Here is a 16,908-nt window from a genome sequence, read left to right as displayed (position 1 = left end):
TTAAGTGCATATCCTAGGAAGATGCCTTCATCAGATTTAAAGTCAAATTTTCCTAGATGCTCATTATCTCTAAGTACAAAACATTTACAACCAAACACATGAAAATAGGAAATATTGGGCTTATGGTTGTTCCATAATTCATAAGGGGTTTTATTAATTGATGGTCTAATCAATACCCTATTCATAACATAGCATGCAGTATTTATAACCTTAGCCCAAAAATATTTAGGTAAGTTATACTCATTCAACATAGTTCTACCCATTTCTTGTAGTGACCTATTCTTTCTTTCTACTACACCATTTTGTTGAGGTGTCCTAGGTGCAGAGAAGTTATGTGATATGCCCTCTAAGTCACAGTCTTTCATTTTTGAATTTCGTGCCTCTATCACTTCTTATGTGAGTGATTTTATATCCTTTTTCATTCTAAATTCTCCTACAAAGTTTGGTGAATTGTTCACATAACTCATTTTTATGTGCAAGAAACAACACCCATGTGAATCTAGAAAAGTCATCCACAATTAGAAAAGCATAAGATTTGCCACCAGGACTTTGTACAGAATTAGGTCCAAATAAATTTAGGTGAAGCAACTCCAAGGGTTTAGTAGTAGATATGAATTTCTTTTTCTTAAAACTAAATTTTGTTTGCTTACCCATTTGACATGCATCATTGATTTTATACTTTACAAAAAACATTTTAGGCAAACCTTTAACCAATTCTTTTCTAACAAGTTTAGACAATAAATCCATGCTAGCATGCCCTAAATGCCTATGCCATAACCAACTAGCTTCATTTATAGCAAAAAAACATGTCACTTGTTGTGATGCTAAATTATCAAGAGAGGTAGTATAAACATTTTCATGTTTATTAGCAGTAGAAAGCACTTTGTGGTCTGTTTTATTTTCTACTATGCATTTGTCATTTTCAAAATATATTTTATATCCTATGTCACACAATTGACTTATGCTAAGCAGATTATATTTCAATCCATCAACCAACAAAACATTCTCGATAGTAAGAGAGGAGTCCTTACCAACCTTACCTACCCTGATGATGCATCCTTTGGTGTTGTCACCAAATGTCACATAGCCTCCATCCTTGGGAACGATTGAAGTGAATTTGCCCTTATCGCTAATCATGTGTCGTGAGCATCCACTATCTAAGTACCACCAGTCCTTAGAGGAGGACGATCTTAGGTATACCTGCAAAATAAGCTAAGTGATTGATGCTGGTCCCCAAATTTTATTAGGTCTATAGGGGTTAGTAGCAAGTTCTCCCTTAACTACTCATACCTTCCTAATTCTAGCATGCTTACTCCTAAGTGGACAATCAAATTGAATGTGACCAATCTGTTTACATTTAAAGCATTTCAATCTACACTTAGGTTCTTTAGGAGGAATATGAGATTTTGACTCACGTGTAAAGTGTCCTAGTTAAAGATTAGGTCGTCTAACATTTTCAATACCATTAAAACCAAGACCCACTTTACTTAAGGAGTTTCTTTGGGCACCAAGTAATTTTTCAAAATTTTCTTTGCCTTTGGTGAATTTAAAAATAATTTTGGAGCTATCCTCCAATTTCCTCCCAAGCTCAACAATAGTAGTATCCTTTTCTTTTAAAATAGTGGCATGAGAGGTTTTTGTCATATTAAACAATTTTTACCAATTTTCACATTTCTTTTTCAAATCATTATTCTCTTTGATCATTTTGCCTAACAATTTTGAAACATGAATATATTCAAATTGTAATTCTCTAAATATAGGCATGCTATCAGAATCACAATCATCGGATGAATAATAAGAGGATGATGAACTAGAAGACAATACCTCATCCTTGTGTGCCATCAAGCACAAATTAGCAACTTCCGTGTCACTAAGATTTGAATCCGAGTTTCTACTGCTGAATTGGTCCCATGAAGTCCCAGCCTTCATGGCTTTCTTATTTTTCATAGCCTCCTTTTTTATCAGTGGGCAGTCGGGTTTGATGTGTCCCACCTTGTTGCAGTTATAGCATGTAGGAGCATTTGATTTTTCTTTTCTTTTATTGGACTCTCCCTTCTCATTAGTGGAGTCTCTATATTTTTTTAAACGGCTTCCTATTCTTCCTGAAAAATCTGCTAAACTTCCTAGTTAGCATAGTCATTTCATCATCAGTGTCAAACTCACTGCACTCACTAAATGTGTTATTAGATGTTTTCAGTGCAGTCACTTTCTTTGCCCTGTTATACTCATTAAGTCTTTCATTTATGGACAATTCATAAGTGATCAAGGAGCCTATCAATTCATCTAAGCTCATGGCCTTAAGGTCCCTACCCTCAGCAATGGCCATAGCCTTGGCTTCCCAAACAGGAGGTAAGCCTCTAAGGATCTTCTTGATTATCTCGTATGTGGGATAGGTCTTTTCTAATGCATGCAGTGAGTTTATGATGTGTGTGAATCTAGTGTACATGCTCTGAATGGACTCACCTACATTCATCCTAAATGCCTCATACTCACTAGTCAACATATCTATCCTACTATCTTTCACATCTCTAGTACCCTCATATGTGACCTCTAACTTATCTCATATATCCTTTGCAGTAGAACATGCCATGATCCTATTAAATTCATTTATATCAAGACTGCAATATAAAATATTCATGGTAGTGACATTAAGACTAACAACTTTCTTATCATCATCATCATACTCATCCTCAGTCTTAGGAACCCTAGCTGCACCCTCAATTTTCATAGGGACATAGTTTCCTTTAGAGACAATCCTCCACACCTTCCAATCAGTATTCTGAAGGTAGATGCGCATCCTCTGTTTCCAAAAGGTGTAATTAACACCACTGAAAACAGGAGGTCTTGTGAAAGATGGTCCCTGAGGAAAAGGGGTCACGGAGCTATGAGTCATATGTGATCTTTTTGCAAAATAACAACTAGTCTATGCTACGTCGCTCTGATACCAATTGTTAGCTTTACCGTGATCCCAAAAGGGGGGTGAATTGGTATTTTTAAAATTTAACCCCTAGGTGTTCTTCCTAACAGTAGTATGTTCACAACCTTATGGTCAATCTAATGTGAATAATATAAATATATCATAAATTAAATGAAGCAGTTTAATTAATCGTACAAGCACTAGAAAACAGTAAATAAAGGGTGACACGCAAATATGTTATCGAGGTTCGGCCAACTACCTACGTCCCCGCCTTGACTAACCAGCACAAGAATTATCACAATAACTTGCTCACTTTAACGGGTGGAGCGGCACCTATACAAACCAAGTCAAATTATCACAGAGCTGATCTTAACCTTTATACCAATCCTTACCGGACTGGATTACCGCCACCTCAGGCCACACCTGGAATCTCTCAGATATACAATCAAAAGGTACAATGTATGGGTGCTTTCACGTAAAGCAAATTTGTACCACAAATGCGCACAATCACAAATACCACAGATGATTTAACAATGTAAGCTCAATGTGGTCTAGATAGTTTAACTCTCAAAGATGTTTTCTATCAGTGTAGTGAGTATGTGAGAGTATCAATAACAATTTGTGTATTTCAAAATGTTTCAATCAAATGTGTTTACACAGAATACCAATCAAGCCTTAAGAATATCAATCAATTGAATATTGCAATCACATGAATATGTATATGCTTGGATTGCAAAATATATATGATCTTTGTTTTCAGCAAAAATATATGAATGAATAAATATTGCAATAAAGATGTTTCACATCAAACACAAATATCTCCTCAAATGGTTTTCAAAATAAAGAGCAATAGATATTTGTAAATGATTTTAAAAAATATTTCGCAACCAAAAGCAAATATGAGCTTCTTAAGATATTGCAACGAATATGTAATCTCAGAAGACCTAGTAAAATCTTCTTAGGATGAACTTATTAGTCTAAGTCCCCTAAGAATCCTTTTGGTTCAGCTCTCAATAAAAATAGATCAATCTCACAACCAAGAGAGAGCAAACCCTCCTATCTAAACACTCAAGAACACTTATAGATGATTTAATGAGTTTTGAATGTAAGTTAGAGTGTATTTGGAAGAGTATGAGCAAATGGGAACAAAAGAGAGTATTTTTGTTTGAGAGAAATTTTCTTAATCTTTTTTCTAATTGATGTTTAATTCTCCCAAATGAAAGAGTATATATAGACATACAAAAATATTTGACCGTTGGGGACTTATTAGTAATTGTTGATAAAGTTTAATGACATTTAAATCAATTTAACCCTATTTAAAAATATTTAACCTGTCGTAAAAATGATGGCAACCCGAGAGGTCCGGTCGACCAGAAATGTTTCGGTCGATCAAGTCTCAAATGGTTCGGTCGACTAAGGAAATATTGAACTGAGGGCACGGTCAACCAGGAGAGGGCGATTTCTCAATTTTTTGAGTTTTGGTCGACCAGGCCATTTTGAACTGGCTGGTTCGGTCGATCAAGCCACTGGGAATTCTCTCGAGTACCCTCCAATTGACCAGGTAGTTAGAGTATAAAATCTCCTGGTCTACCGGGAGGTCAAAATGTTGACACCCGAATGGTTCGGTCGACCAGGGTCAAATGAACTATACGGGCTCGGTCGACCGAACAGTGGTCAACATGTTGACTCAAATCGATTTCGGTCGACCAGGAGGAAATGACCCGTGTGGATCGGTCGACCGAAAGTGCAAGACTTGTACATTTCTATCCTTTTTCAAGCATGCAATTACCCAAGTCAAATATTCAAACATATGTATGTATGAGTGAGTGTCCTAGGGTCATTTGGTCCAAAATTAAGACACCAAAAAAGTTCGGTGTCGGTCGACCTTCGGTCAACCGAAGGGTACACCCTAAGGTCATGCTAAGGTCATTTTGCATTATGATTTAGTTTGAGCTTACAAGATAAACCATGCATGTGTTGTGTGTGCTTATTACAAACCAACTGTCCTAATTACTACTACAGACCAAATAGACCACTAAATATATTACAACTGAAAATCACAAACTGGTCTTCAAGCCTTAAGCTTTCACGTGCCATTAATGATATGCTAATATGAACTTGCACATGAATTAGATATTTATTAAATATAGGAGTATTTGTCATTATCGAAATCGGACGTGACCTATAAGGTCAACAATAGTGCTGAAAGTAAAGAGTAAAGGGAAGAGAGAAGACAAACACAGTTTTTACGAAATTCATCCAACTCGCCCTACGTCCTCTCCTTGAGCAACCACTCAAGGATTTCACGAAAATCTCTACTCCTTAAATTGGGACGGAGCTTCCCTTACAATCCGTTGCTTAAAAAAGGCACAACTTCCTTCTACTTCGCTGCTTACAAGAGATACAACTCTCTCCTTAAACACCGTGAATACAATAGAATCTGTAAAAACACTCAAAAATGCTTCCAAACAAAAGCTCGTGAGTACAATTCAAATTCCTAATACATTTACCATATGATATAACTTGAAACTCAGAATGTATAAAACAATACAATCGTTTATGTATGATATGTTTCAACACACAATTCTCTTTTTATCAAATCTCCTAAAAATGTTTGTATGAAACAATACTTTGGAGAAACTTAGGTTAAATCTTTGAATACAAAAATAGCTTTGAAAATTGCAAAGATTTGACACGCACATTGTCAAAACAATATTTCTCTCAAGGTTTCAATCTCAATGTGATCTTGGTAGTATTAGCCCTAATGTATGTGTATATATATATATATATGTCTATATGATGAGAATACCAAGTATCAAGTACGTAATATATGATTTTCAGAAAATATCTTTCAATATGTATAGATCTAGTTATGCACTTCTTAGGATATCTAATCAACTAGTTTAGAAGTAATCAAAATATCACATGTTTAACTTTGAAGCACTGGAATGATTACTCTTTAAATAATGGCCACATAAAAATTTTCTCAAGTATTCAACTAGTCAAAAACAATCTTTATATGAATATGAAAAGACTCAATATCAAACTTCTTTAAAAGTATTCAATAGCAGATGTTAATATGAAAATTTCTTGGAAAGAACTAAATGAATCAAACAAACCTCAATACCAAGATGAAATAAAGTTACCCTTTTGATTTCCAAAGTAGATTTACCCAAGTTTAATAAGAGTAAGTTGAAGCGCAGGCAATCGTATAGTAAAGTGCTCAATGTTCTCAATTCACTTTCAAAAGATGTTCTTTTTTCTTCTTGTTTTTCTTAGCATGGAAACTAGGGTTTAGATATTCAATATATATAGTGTCTTAACCTTAGAATTGATCTCAACCGTTGGATCATAAGATAGCTCGCGTGTTTATTCAATAAAAATTACATTTTTAATCTTTCTCGCAAGTTCAGACAACTGAGGTCTATGGCACAGACGATTGAAGTCATTTTTACCCTTCGAAAAAATAACCTGGACACAGGGTCATACGACCGAAATCAAGGATCAGATGACCGAAGTGTTGAGTTTAGATGACCGAAGTGTCAAGTTCAGTCATCTGAGGTGCTTGTGCCAGTTTCTGTTTTTCACCTATAAAACTTCAAATGACTGAGCTTATTCTTCAGACGTCTGAGTAATTTCTTCAGTCAACCGAACTTAAAGTTCAATCAACTGAAGTTCCCAACTTTTGCATATTTACTTTTTAGTTCAAAAATCTGTTTTGCTTTCTTTCTTGGCTCTTATATAAATCATATTTTCCATGATTTTAAAAATATTTTTAGGTCCATGAAAGTTCCCTAATGATATACATGAAATGCATGAATCCTAAAGTCATTCTAAGTTATGTTAAGTCTCAAATTAAATCATACGAAAATATAAATACATGAGGTCTAAGTACCCATTCCTAAGATATGCTTGAACTTTACCGCTTGTATCTTGATTCTTGTACTCTTTGAGTTCCATAGATCTTGCCAAGATATGTGTGTTTTACTTTAAGACTTCCATGACTCGTTATACTTCCGTGCATGCTTAATATGGTTCCTGTTCACAAACTCAATGCACAGATCAAATATCAAGTGATTTGTCATTATCAAAACCGGATTGGACTCGTAGAGTCAACACAAACAATCTTACAAAACAACAACCAACAGTGATATACAAAAAAACACAATCACGCATATTATATGAAAGTAATAAAATAATGACACGAAAAATTATATGGTTTGGCAATGCATGCATAATTGAATAGAACAAATTGTGTACACTCATTATTGTATACTCATACTTGTATAATTACATATATATTTGAACTATGGTGTCAATAATTATAAAAATATGTTTATATTTCCAAATGATATATGTAATTAGTTATATAATTTAGTTTCAAATAACTGTTGTAGCCAATACTATAATTACATATTTATATACTTGCAAACATATATTTTAACTGGAGCAATTACATAATTATGTACATGCATATTAATTGGTTTGTACAACTAAACTAACCAATTGTGTACACTCATTGTTGCACAATTATGTAAGTACTTGAACATAGGAGTTCGTAATTACAAAATTATGTATGTGTAGATTTTCCTATAATTGTATTGATTATGTATTTGATGATATAGTTTAACTTCAAATGGTAGTTGTGATCAATACTATAGTTTATGTATATAGATTTCTAACTTATAGTATTAATTATGTAATTATGTAGTTTAATTTCAACTAATGGTTGTGACAAATATTATAATTTTATATTTATAGTATTATAGACGTATGTAAGCTGAATCAATTACGTAACTATGTACATGTGCATGCATATTAATTATTTTTAATAACTAAACCAAACCAATTGCATCTATTCATAATTGTATAATTACGAACATATTTGAGTCATGATGTTCATATAAAATTATGTATATTAGATTTTCGACTTTTAGTATTTGACGTAATTATTTAGCTTAATTTCAACTGCTATTATAACCAATACTATAATTATACACCATTATAATTAGGGACATATTTAAACCAAATCAATTACATAATTGTGTACATATATGCATATTAATTGGTTCAAATAATCAAACCAAACTAATTACGTACATTTATAATAGCATAACATATTGGAATCAAGATTTTCATAATTATTACAAAATTATTAGTACACAATAAAATAACATAGAGAACCAATAAAAGAAGTGCCCCTTTCAAACTTCAGTATTAGTACCATTGAATTGAAGAGTTGGTCTGGTATGGGCCGTATGGCTAGTCTTCTAAAATAGCTAGTATATATCCACTAGGATTTAATAGTCAATAAGAGCTTTGCCAATTCTCTACATTAAGGTCTTCAAATTCTTTAGACTCCATTTTCAACTTGAAAAATATTGAACACAAAATATCAAGAAATATATTGGTTATGGAGAAAAGTGAAAAAATAAAAAATAAAAAAATACATTAAATCTATGAACAAAATTTTACGTATCATTAATAATTTTATTAATGATAAGCTAGCAATTGCAGCTCTCATAACCGCACTTGGGATTATTGATTGTAAAGTGAGAGTTATGCATGAAAAATAAGGTGTACTCTCAAGAGGAGGTGAATTCGGATTTAAAAAATTTCTTTTACAAATTCTTTTAATATGTTTCTTTAGTTAGTTTTGAATCTCAGTTTATCTTTCTTTTCGGTTGTCACACACAAACACAATGATTAAGAAATCCTTTGAACTTTAATCAATCTCAATCACACAAGTATAATTTATTTGCAATGATCAATACTCAATCCAATCAATAAGGTAAACTTGTTTTCACAATAAAGTAAAACTTTCAATAAGCTTTCAAAATTCAGATTTTGATATCAAACAAGTTACTTGAGTTTAAGTTGGTTAATGAACTTTGATATTTATCAATATACTTCCCTTAATCAAGATTTCTGCAATCAACGTACTTTCTTTAATCATTCCATAATTATCAAAGTCAAATTAATTTTTAGCAATTAACTAAGCATCCACACAGTTTTTATGTGCAAAAAATTAAAGACAGTAGGGTAAGGAGAGTGACACCGTAGTTTTACAAGGTTCAGTCCAAGACCTATGTCCTTACCCCAAGCAAACCGCTGTAAGGATTTTCCTTTCCAACTTTTTCAGTAAGCCAAAGTACGACCTCTCTAACAAAAATCCCCTCTCGTTAGTACAATGATCCAATCCCCTGAATCGTCAACAAATCTCCCTATCAAGAATCCCCTCTCGCTAGTTCAACGATTCAACAACCTAAACCGTAAAAAACAACAAGGTACAATTTGTGTACAATGATACTCTCAAAAGAGCTGATTAGTACAATTTAATGCACAATAGAAAATATTTTAGTTAAATATCAATATAGAAAGAATTGAAGCTCCGAAATTTATTACCAGGTTCTCTTTTAGATTTGAATTTCCCAGTAAGTGAACAAAGAATTGTGTGATTGGATCAGCAAGAATTTTAGTAAGAAAACTTCCGCAGAGTGTATGCAGTGAGAGTTTGAAGAGTATGAACAATATAACTTGAATGGTGTTTGCACTTTGTTGGTATGTGAAATCCTTTGGTTTCCCATGTATTTATAGATGAAAAAAGCTTTTATTTTGTATTTCCCAAGTTGCTTCGAGTATTTCCTAAATTTCGTGAAATATGTTTTTAGTGTTTGCAATTTGTTGGTATGTGAAATTCTTTGGTTTCCCATCTATTTATAGATGAAAAAAGCTTCTATTTCGATTGCACTATCAGGGTCAATAGCCTGTGTCTTAAAAAAAAAAAGCAAAATTTCAAAGTCAGAATGGGTTCAGTCGCCTGTACTGATGGAGTCAATCGATTGTGCCTGTTTGTGTTCCCAATTTATTTTAGCACAAAAGTATAGCCGCTTGACAAAACCAGGTCATTCGCCTAAACTTACCACAACATATGTTTTTTCAAAATCATTTTCAAAAACTTTTGTTAACTTTTATACTTGCCATATTGCTTTGAGACTTTTGAAAATATTTTTTGGGGTTTTCAAAATTTTGATCTCTAAGTCAATATTAAAACCTAAGAGCTTCAATGCATCCATATCAACATTAAATGAAGTACTTACATAAGACTCTTAAAAACTTAAACGTTCTAAGCACTCAGTCTTTATGCTTGTCTTTATTGAGTCCATCTAGTTTTCAAGCTTTGATATGCTTTAAGTTTCATCAGATTTTTCTATCTTTGAGTCCATGCTTTATATATATTTTAAGTTTCTTTTGACAACTTGTTTTTGGAGTATAGTATTTCGACAAAACTGGCGAGCACTTTGATCTTGAACTCATATGCTTGATTCCACTTAACCAAAATATGTTAAGTTCCCTTGACTTCTTATCATCAAAATAAAATTTGTAAGCCTTGTTAGGCCAACAATCTCCTTATTTTAGATGATGACAAATAAGGAGTAAAAAAATGAGTGAACCGTAATAAGGCGCCCCCTTATAATAAGCATACTCTTAACATTTATATGTTTATATGTCTTAGGTTTTCTCAATTTTTCTACTCAAAACCCCTTTTGACATCAATCAAAAAGAGTTAAAGCAATAAGTGCATACATACTAAGACAAAGATTAAAATTAAGCACAAAAATGGAGAATACCATTTGTCATGTGATAGTCAATAACAATAGGACATATACGTAACATGCTTCAAAGACATAGGCAATAAGAGAAATAAGCAAAAAAAAGTCACAAAATTGTTTTTAATACACATTTAGAATAGTCAAATAACAAATAGATCTAAGCATCTCTAGCATCATTATCTGACTCATCATCTTCTCCTTCTTCTTCATCTTTTTCTTCACTTCCATCAGATTCAGCTTCCAATGGAGCCTTTCCACGTGAAGAGGAAGTGCTGGTCATATGCTACTCAATTCGGCCAAGTCTCTGGTCTAGAGAAGTATAGTTTGCCTGAAGAGTGTTGTAGTTAGCCTGCATTTCTATACTAAAGTCTGTGAATTGCTAATGATAAGATATAAACTATGAAGGTGCATCAAGCAGAGGTACTAGTTGCTGATCATGAGGCGGAGCTGGTTCAGTTGCTTATCTTGATCATCTTCCGCCTTTTTGAGACCATCCTTGCTGGCGATTTTTGTAGTGACCTGAAGAATTATGATACTTAAATAATAAAAAGGGATAAGAATGTAGGATTGGAGCTAGGAATAAGCTGAGGATGTTAAGATAAGGAATTATGTTAGGAGAGTAAATTATAATGATAGGGTTTCTAAGTCACGTTCATTTTTTGTTTTTTTTTTTTTTCAAAATGGACCCAGGAAACAGTGGTACGAATGCTGGTAGTGATGGAGTAGGGTCCTCAAGTGCAGGTGGAACTGATTCTGATACAGTACTACGCCGCGTGGCTCAACAAGTTATGACTAAAATCGCTACAAGCTCTAGAGAACAGGGAGGTCCGTCTGCAGGCCATGAGTGTCAATAGAGAAGTTTACTAAGATGAATCCTCCGGCATTTTTAGGAGGAGCTGATCCTACAATCGCTGAGAATTAGATACAGGAGATCGAGAAAGTCTTGGTCTTATTAAGTGTATGTAGGAATAGAGGGTCCTCTTTGTCATCTATAAACTAACAGGGGAGGCAGAGAGGTGGTAGACTGCTGTGAGACTTCTAAAGCAACAGAGGACGACACTGATAGCTATGACATGAGACCAATTTAAAGAATTATTCTTTGATAGATATTTTCCAGCTACTGTCAGGGAAGCCAAAGTGGAAGAGTTCCTGAATCTGAAGAAGGGAAAGCAGTCAGTCCAGCAATATGAGGCGAGGCATATACAGTCAGGTGGTAGTGCTAAAGATGCAGGACTTTGCTAAGTTAGTCGACAGAGCAGCCTTGACAGAGGTTAGTGAGCGTATGGATGTAAAAGAATAGGGACAAAAGAAGAGATCTGCATCTTCAAGCTACTAGCAGGGTTCTAGGCAGGGTCAGTGGAGAAGAGGAAACTATAGCAGAGGACGGAGGCAAGAGACTAGGGGTCGTGAGGTTCAAATGGTGCAAAATCCTCCTTTCTGTCAGACTTGTGGGAGGAGACACTGGAGAGAGTGTCGAGTAGGGAGAGCTGTCTATTATCGTTGCGGTAGACAGAGACATTTGGTGCTAGATTGCTCTACACCACTAGATGTTGCTCCTGCTCCTAGACCGTACCGGGGAGGCTATCAAGCACCATGTAGAGGCCAGCAGAGGAATATGGCTCCAACCAGAGTTTTCTCTTTGACGTCGGGTGATGCTGAGATAGCCGACGATGTGGTGACAGGTATGGTTAGCATGCTTTTCTTTAAAGTTATTGTATTTTTTGATTCTAGAGCCACACATTCATTCGTGTCTATGGGATGTATTAAATTTTATGGGGCAGAAACACAATTGTTAGACACTAAATTATTAGTGACTACACCGACCGAGTCAGCAGTGAGGTGTAGTAGGGTATTCTAGGGTTGTCCAGTTGATATTCAAGGGGAAATTTTGTCTGTCAATTTGATAGTGCTAGACATGCATGGGTTCAATGTAATATTTGGTATGGACTGGTTGGCAGCCAATTATGCTAGCATAGATTGTCGTTTGAAGGAAATAATATTCAGGCCTCCAGGAAAACTAGAATTTAGGTTTATAGGGTCGCAAGTGCAATCTCTGCCTTAGTTAGTTTCAGCTATTTAGGTGAGGAGACTGCTCCAAAGTGGTTTTTAGGGGTTCAAAGCATTTGTGAAGGAAATGACTGGGAATGAAATGAAGCTTGACAATACACCAGTGGTTAAGGAGTTTTTAGATGTTTTCCCCAAAGAATTGTTAGGATTGCCTCTTGATCGCGAGGTAGATTTTGCTGTTCGATCTACTTCCCAAGACAGCATCAATCTCTAAAGCTCCTTACCATATGGCTCCAGCAGAGTTGAGAGAATTAAAAGATCAGCTGCAAGACTTATTGAATAAAGGATTTATTAGATCTAGTGTATCTCCGTGGGGAGCTCCAGTGTTATTTTGTAAAGAAGAAAGACGGGTCTATGAGAATGTGTATAGACTACAGGGAGATAAACAAAGTAATCATTAAGAACACATATTCTCTACTCTGTATAGATGACTTATTTGATCAGCTCCAGGGTACACAAATTTATTCTAAGATTGACCTCAGATTAGGTTATCATCAGGTGAAGGTAAAAGCAGAAGACGTCTTGAAGACAACTTTTAAGGCCAAATATGGGCATTATATATTTCTTGTTATGCCGTTTGGTTTGACAAATGCTCTTGCGGTATTTATGGACTTGATGAATAGATTCCACCAATATTTAGACCAGTTTGTTGTTATTTTTATTGATGATGTACTGGTCTATTCGAGAAGCTATGAGGAGCATGAGATGCACTTGAGGCAAGTTTAACAGACGCTCAGGGGAAAAAAAATGTCAAGTTCAGTAAATGTGGTAGCTGATGCATTAAGCCATAAATTAGGGGGTGCAACACAATTAGCATTAGTAATTCAGCATCCAATCCTGATGGATCTGGAGAGATTTGACATGGAGTTGGTTGAGTGCGAGCACCAGGCTTTTGTTGCCAACCTGGTGGTGCAGCCTACGTTGTATAAAAGGATTAAGGTAGCCCAGAAGAATGACATAGAGTTGGTGGAATTGATCGAGAAAGTGTAAGACGGACAGGGGGAGGAGTTCAGTATTTCAAATGACGGAAGTTTGCGGTTTTGTTCTAAATTATGCGTGCCTATAGATGTTGATATCAAGAGGACGATCCTTGAGGAGGCTCATAAGTCCTTATATACAGTTCATCCCGGTAGCACTAAAATGTATCGGGATCTACGGAAGTCCTTCTGGTGGAGCGATATGAAGAAAAAAATTACCAAATTTGTGCATCAGTGCCCGATGTGCCAACAGATTAAGGCTGAGCACCAGAGACTGGGGGGCTAGTTGCAGCCACTTTTTATCCCAAAGTGGAAATGGGATCACATATTTATGGATTTTGTTTCAGGATAGCCGACGACATTACATGGCCAGAATATCATTTAGGTGATTATAGACCGTTTGACTAAGACCGCCAATTTCCTTCCTATCAAGATCAGCTACTCTCTAAACCGCTTGGTAGAGATTTATATTCAAAAGATAGTCCGTTCTCACGGAGTGCTAGTATCTATAGTGTCAGATCGGGACCCACATTTCACGTCACGATTTTGGAGGAGCTCAGAGGAAGCTCAAGGGTCCCCATTATCTTTTAGCACGACATTTCATTCTTAGTCAGACGGGCATACTGAGAAGACGATACAAATATTAGAAGATATGTTTCAAGCATGCGTGCTAGATTTTGGGGGTAGTTGGACTCAGTTTATGTTGCTGGTGGAATTTGCGTATAATAATAGTTGTTAGACCAGCATTGGCATGACACTGTTTAAGGCGCTTTATGGTAGGAGATGTCATTCTCCTTTATATTGGGATGAAATGAGTGAGTGACGAATTATAGGGCTAGAGTTAGTACAGTAAGCGTATGATAAGGTTTAACTCTTCAGAGATAGAATTAGTGCAGCTCAAAGCCGACAAAAGAGTTACGCCGATAACTGCTGTAGGAAGTTGGAGTTTGATATCAGTGATCATGTGTTTTTGAAGATAGCTCCATTAAAAGAGATTGTGAGATTTGGGAAGAAATGTAAACTTAGCCCTAAGTTCATTGGCCCATTTGACGTTCTAGAGAAAGTGGGGCCAGTTGCCTACAGGTTAGTTTTACCACCAGTGTTGTCCAAGATACATGATGTATTCCATGTTTCCATGTTGAGAAAATATGTCCCAGACCCTTCTCATGTGATCAGTTATGGTGAATTAGAGTTCAATGATTCACTAGTTTATGAGGAGGTACCAGTACAGATTCTGGACAAAAAAGAACAGGAATTACGTAATAAGAAGATTCCTTTAGTAAAAGTTCTGTGGAGAAATCACACAATAGAAGAAATTTCTTGAGAGCTCGAGGAACAAATAAGACAGAAATACCCGCAATTGCTCCATGGGGTTCAGTTATAACCAGGGAAAGTGTAAGTGATAATGTAATAATTCTTTTACAGGTACATGTATTAGTTTAGTTAATAAGTAATATTTTAGTTTTGAGAGAATTTTATTTTATATATGTAATCTCCCAAAACTCTGAATGTAACAACGGTATTCTTCCGCCATAAGTGATGGTAAGTAATAAAATAAGTAGACTATTTGTTTTCAAGGGATGTTAAATCATATAAATAGAAAATTTTGAGGACGAAATTTTATAAGGAGTGGAGAATGTAGTGACCCAAAAAATTATAATATTTAAATAATGAAAGAAAGGGGAAAAAGAAATTGTATTTGAATATTCTAAAAAGATCTCGTCAATGAACACAGGGCGTTCATCGACGAGGACACGTGTTTCGTCCACGAAAAGATACTGAGAGGCTATATTCAGCTCTAAATTTCGTCGATGAGTAATAGGTATCCGTCGACGAACTATCTTCGTGGCCTCGCTGACGAAGTGACGTGTCTCGTCGACGAAGTCCAATGTATAAAAAGTTATAAACTCGAATTTCAGGGCAAAACATTCAAGGAAATCAAACTTTCTCTCTACTCTTTGGTTCCCCTTCCTTCTCTCTAAGTTTCTGGGTCCGTTCTTCACCAGATCGACGATCCAAAGCCGCCACGACACTCTTGGGGAAGTTCTCTTCAAGTCTACTGGAGTGAATCATTGGTGGGGCTAGCTTGGACTCCATCCCAAGTTTAGGGTAAAGTTTTTTATTCAGTGTTTGACTTTCCTCCAATTGTAGAAATTAAAATAGTAGAGAAAATACTAAAATTTTGTTTTGGGAGATATTATTTTCAGGGTGTTGAACAGAGAACCATATGGGTGTAAGGCTAAACTTTATAAGGGCTTTTCCAGAAGTCAAGTAGGAGGATAAACTATGTCAGTTGTTTTCATGGAAATATATGTATAATTTTACAGCATTTAATTTTAGGAAAATAAATATATAATAGAATTATGTTTGGGAAATACTGTTGTAAATAATGATATAATTTAAATATGAATAATACCTATTTTGTGTGACATGGGTAAAATTTACCATGTGATACTATGTTTACAAAATAAGTATGGTTTATTGTTTCAAGGAAAATGTTATAATGATACAAAGCTTTTATAAGATGTGTCGGCATACGGGCCAAGGGTTTTATAAGATATGTTGGCGTACGACCGAGGGTTTTATAAGACATGTTAGTGTACGAGCCGATGATTTTATATGATATATTGGCATACGGGCCGAGACTTCTATGTGATATGTTGGCATATGGGCCAAGGATTTTATATGATATGTAATATCAGCATACGGGCTATGATATATAAAAATATGAAATGCCGGCGTAAGGGCCGAAGATTTTCATGTTATGTTATAAAATGATATGATGATATTAACTTGACAATTCTTATTATGAAATAGTCATGTATCATAATTTGAAAATATGTTATATGTTATCAGAATCTAGTTGGCTTGGTTTAGGCTTACACGAGTACGGTACCATAACTATATGATCACGATTATAATTTGTTAGTGCTACCGCTAGCCGTACGGGGTAGTGGGAGATTGGCAGTTGATGTGGTTTATTGTGGAGTTGGCGCCCCTGGTGTACATACCAGTAAAAGAAGACTCATCGTACTTACAGACTTTTGCTTTTGATTCAGCAATGGTCAGCCAGCCATTGTCGGGTCCCGCCTTCGTGCCACACAACCCAGTCATGTGGGTTAAGACATGATACCATCCAGTTAACCATCCAGGATGTTTTCTATTATTATTATATGAGATGAAATATGTTTATGGAAATTTAGTATGTTCTGAAATGAGGAATAGCTTCCCAAGAGGGGGGGTGAATTGGATTCTTTTTAAATTTTAATGATTTTTAAGCTATTGATTTTAATTACCCAGAAAAACAAGATATATAAACGATAACTACACTTAA

The sequence above is a fragment of the Malania oleifera genome, chromosome 11 (genome assembly GCF_029873635.1).
Source record: "Malania oleifera isolate guangnan ecotype guangnan chromosome 11, ASM2987363v1, whole genome shotgun sequence".
Classification (NCBI taxonomy): domain Eukaryota; kingdom Viridiplantae; phylum Streptophyta; class Magnoliopsida; order Santalales; family Ximeniaceae; genus Malania; species Malania oleifera.
Note: the sequence above shows the minus strand (reverse complement) of the source record.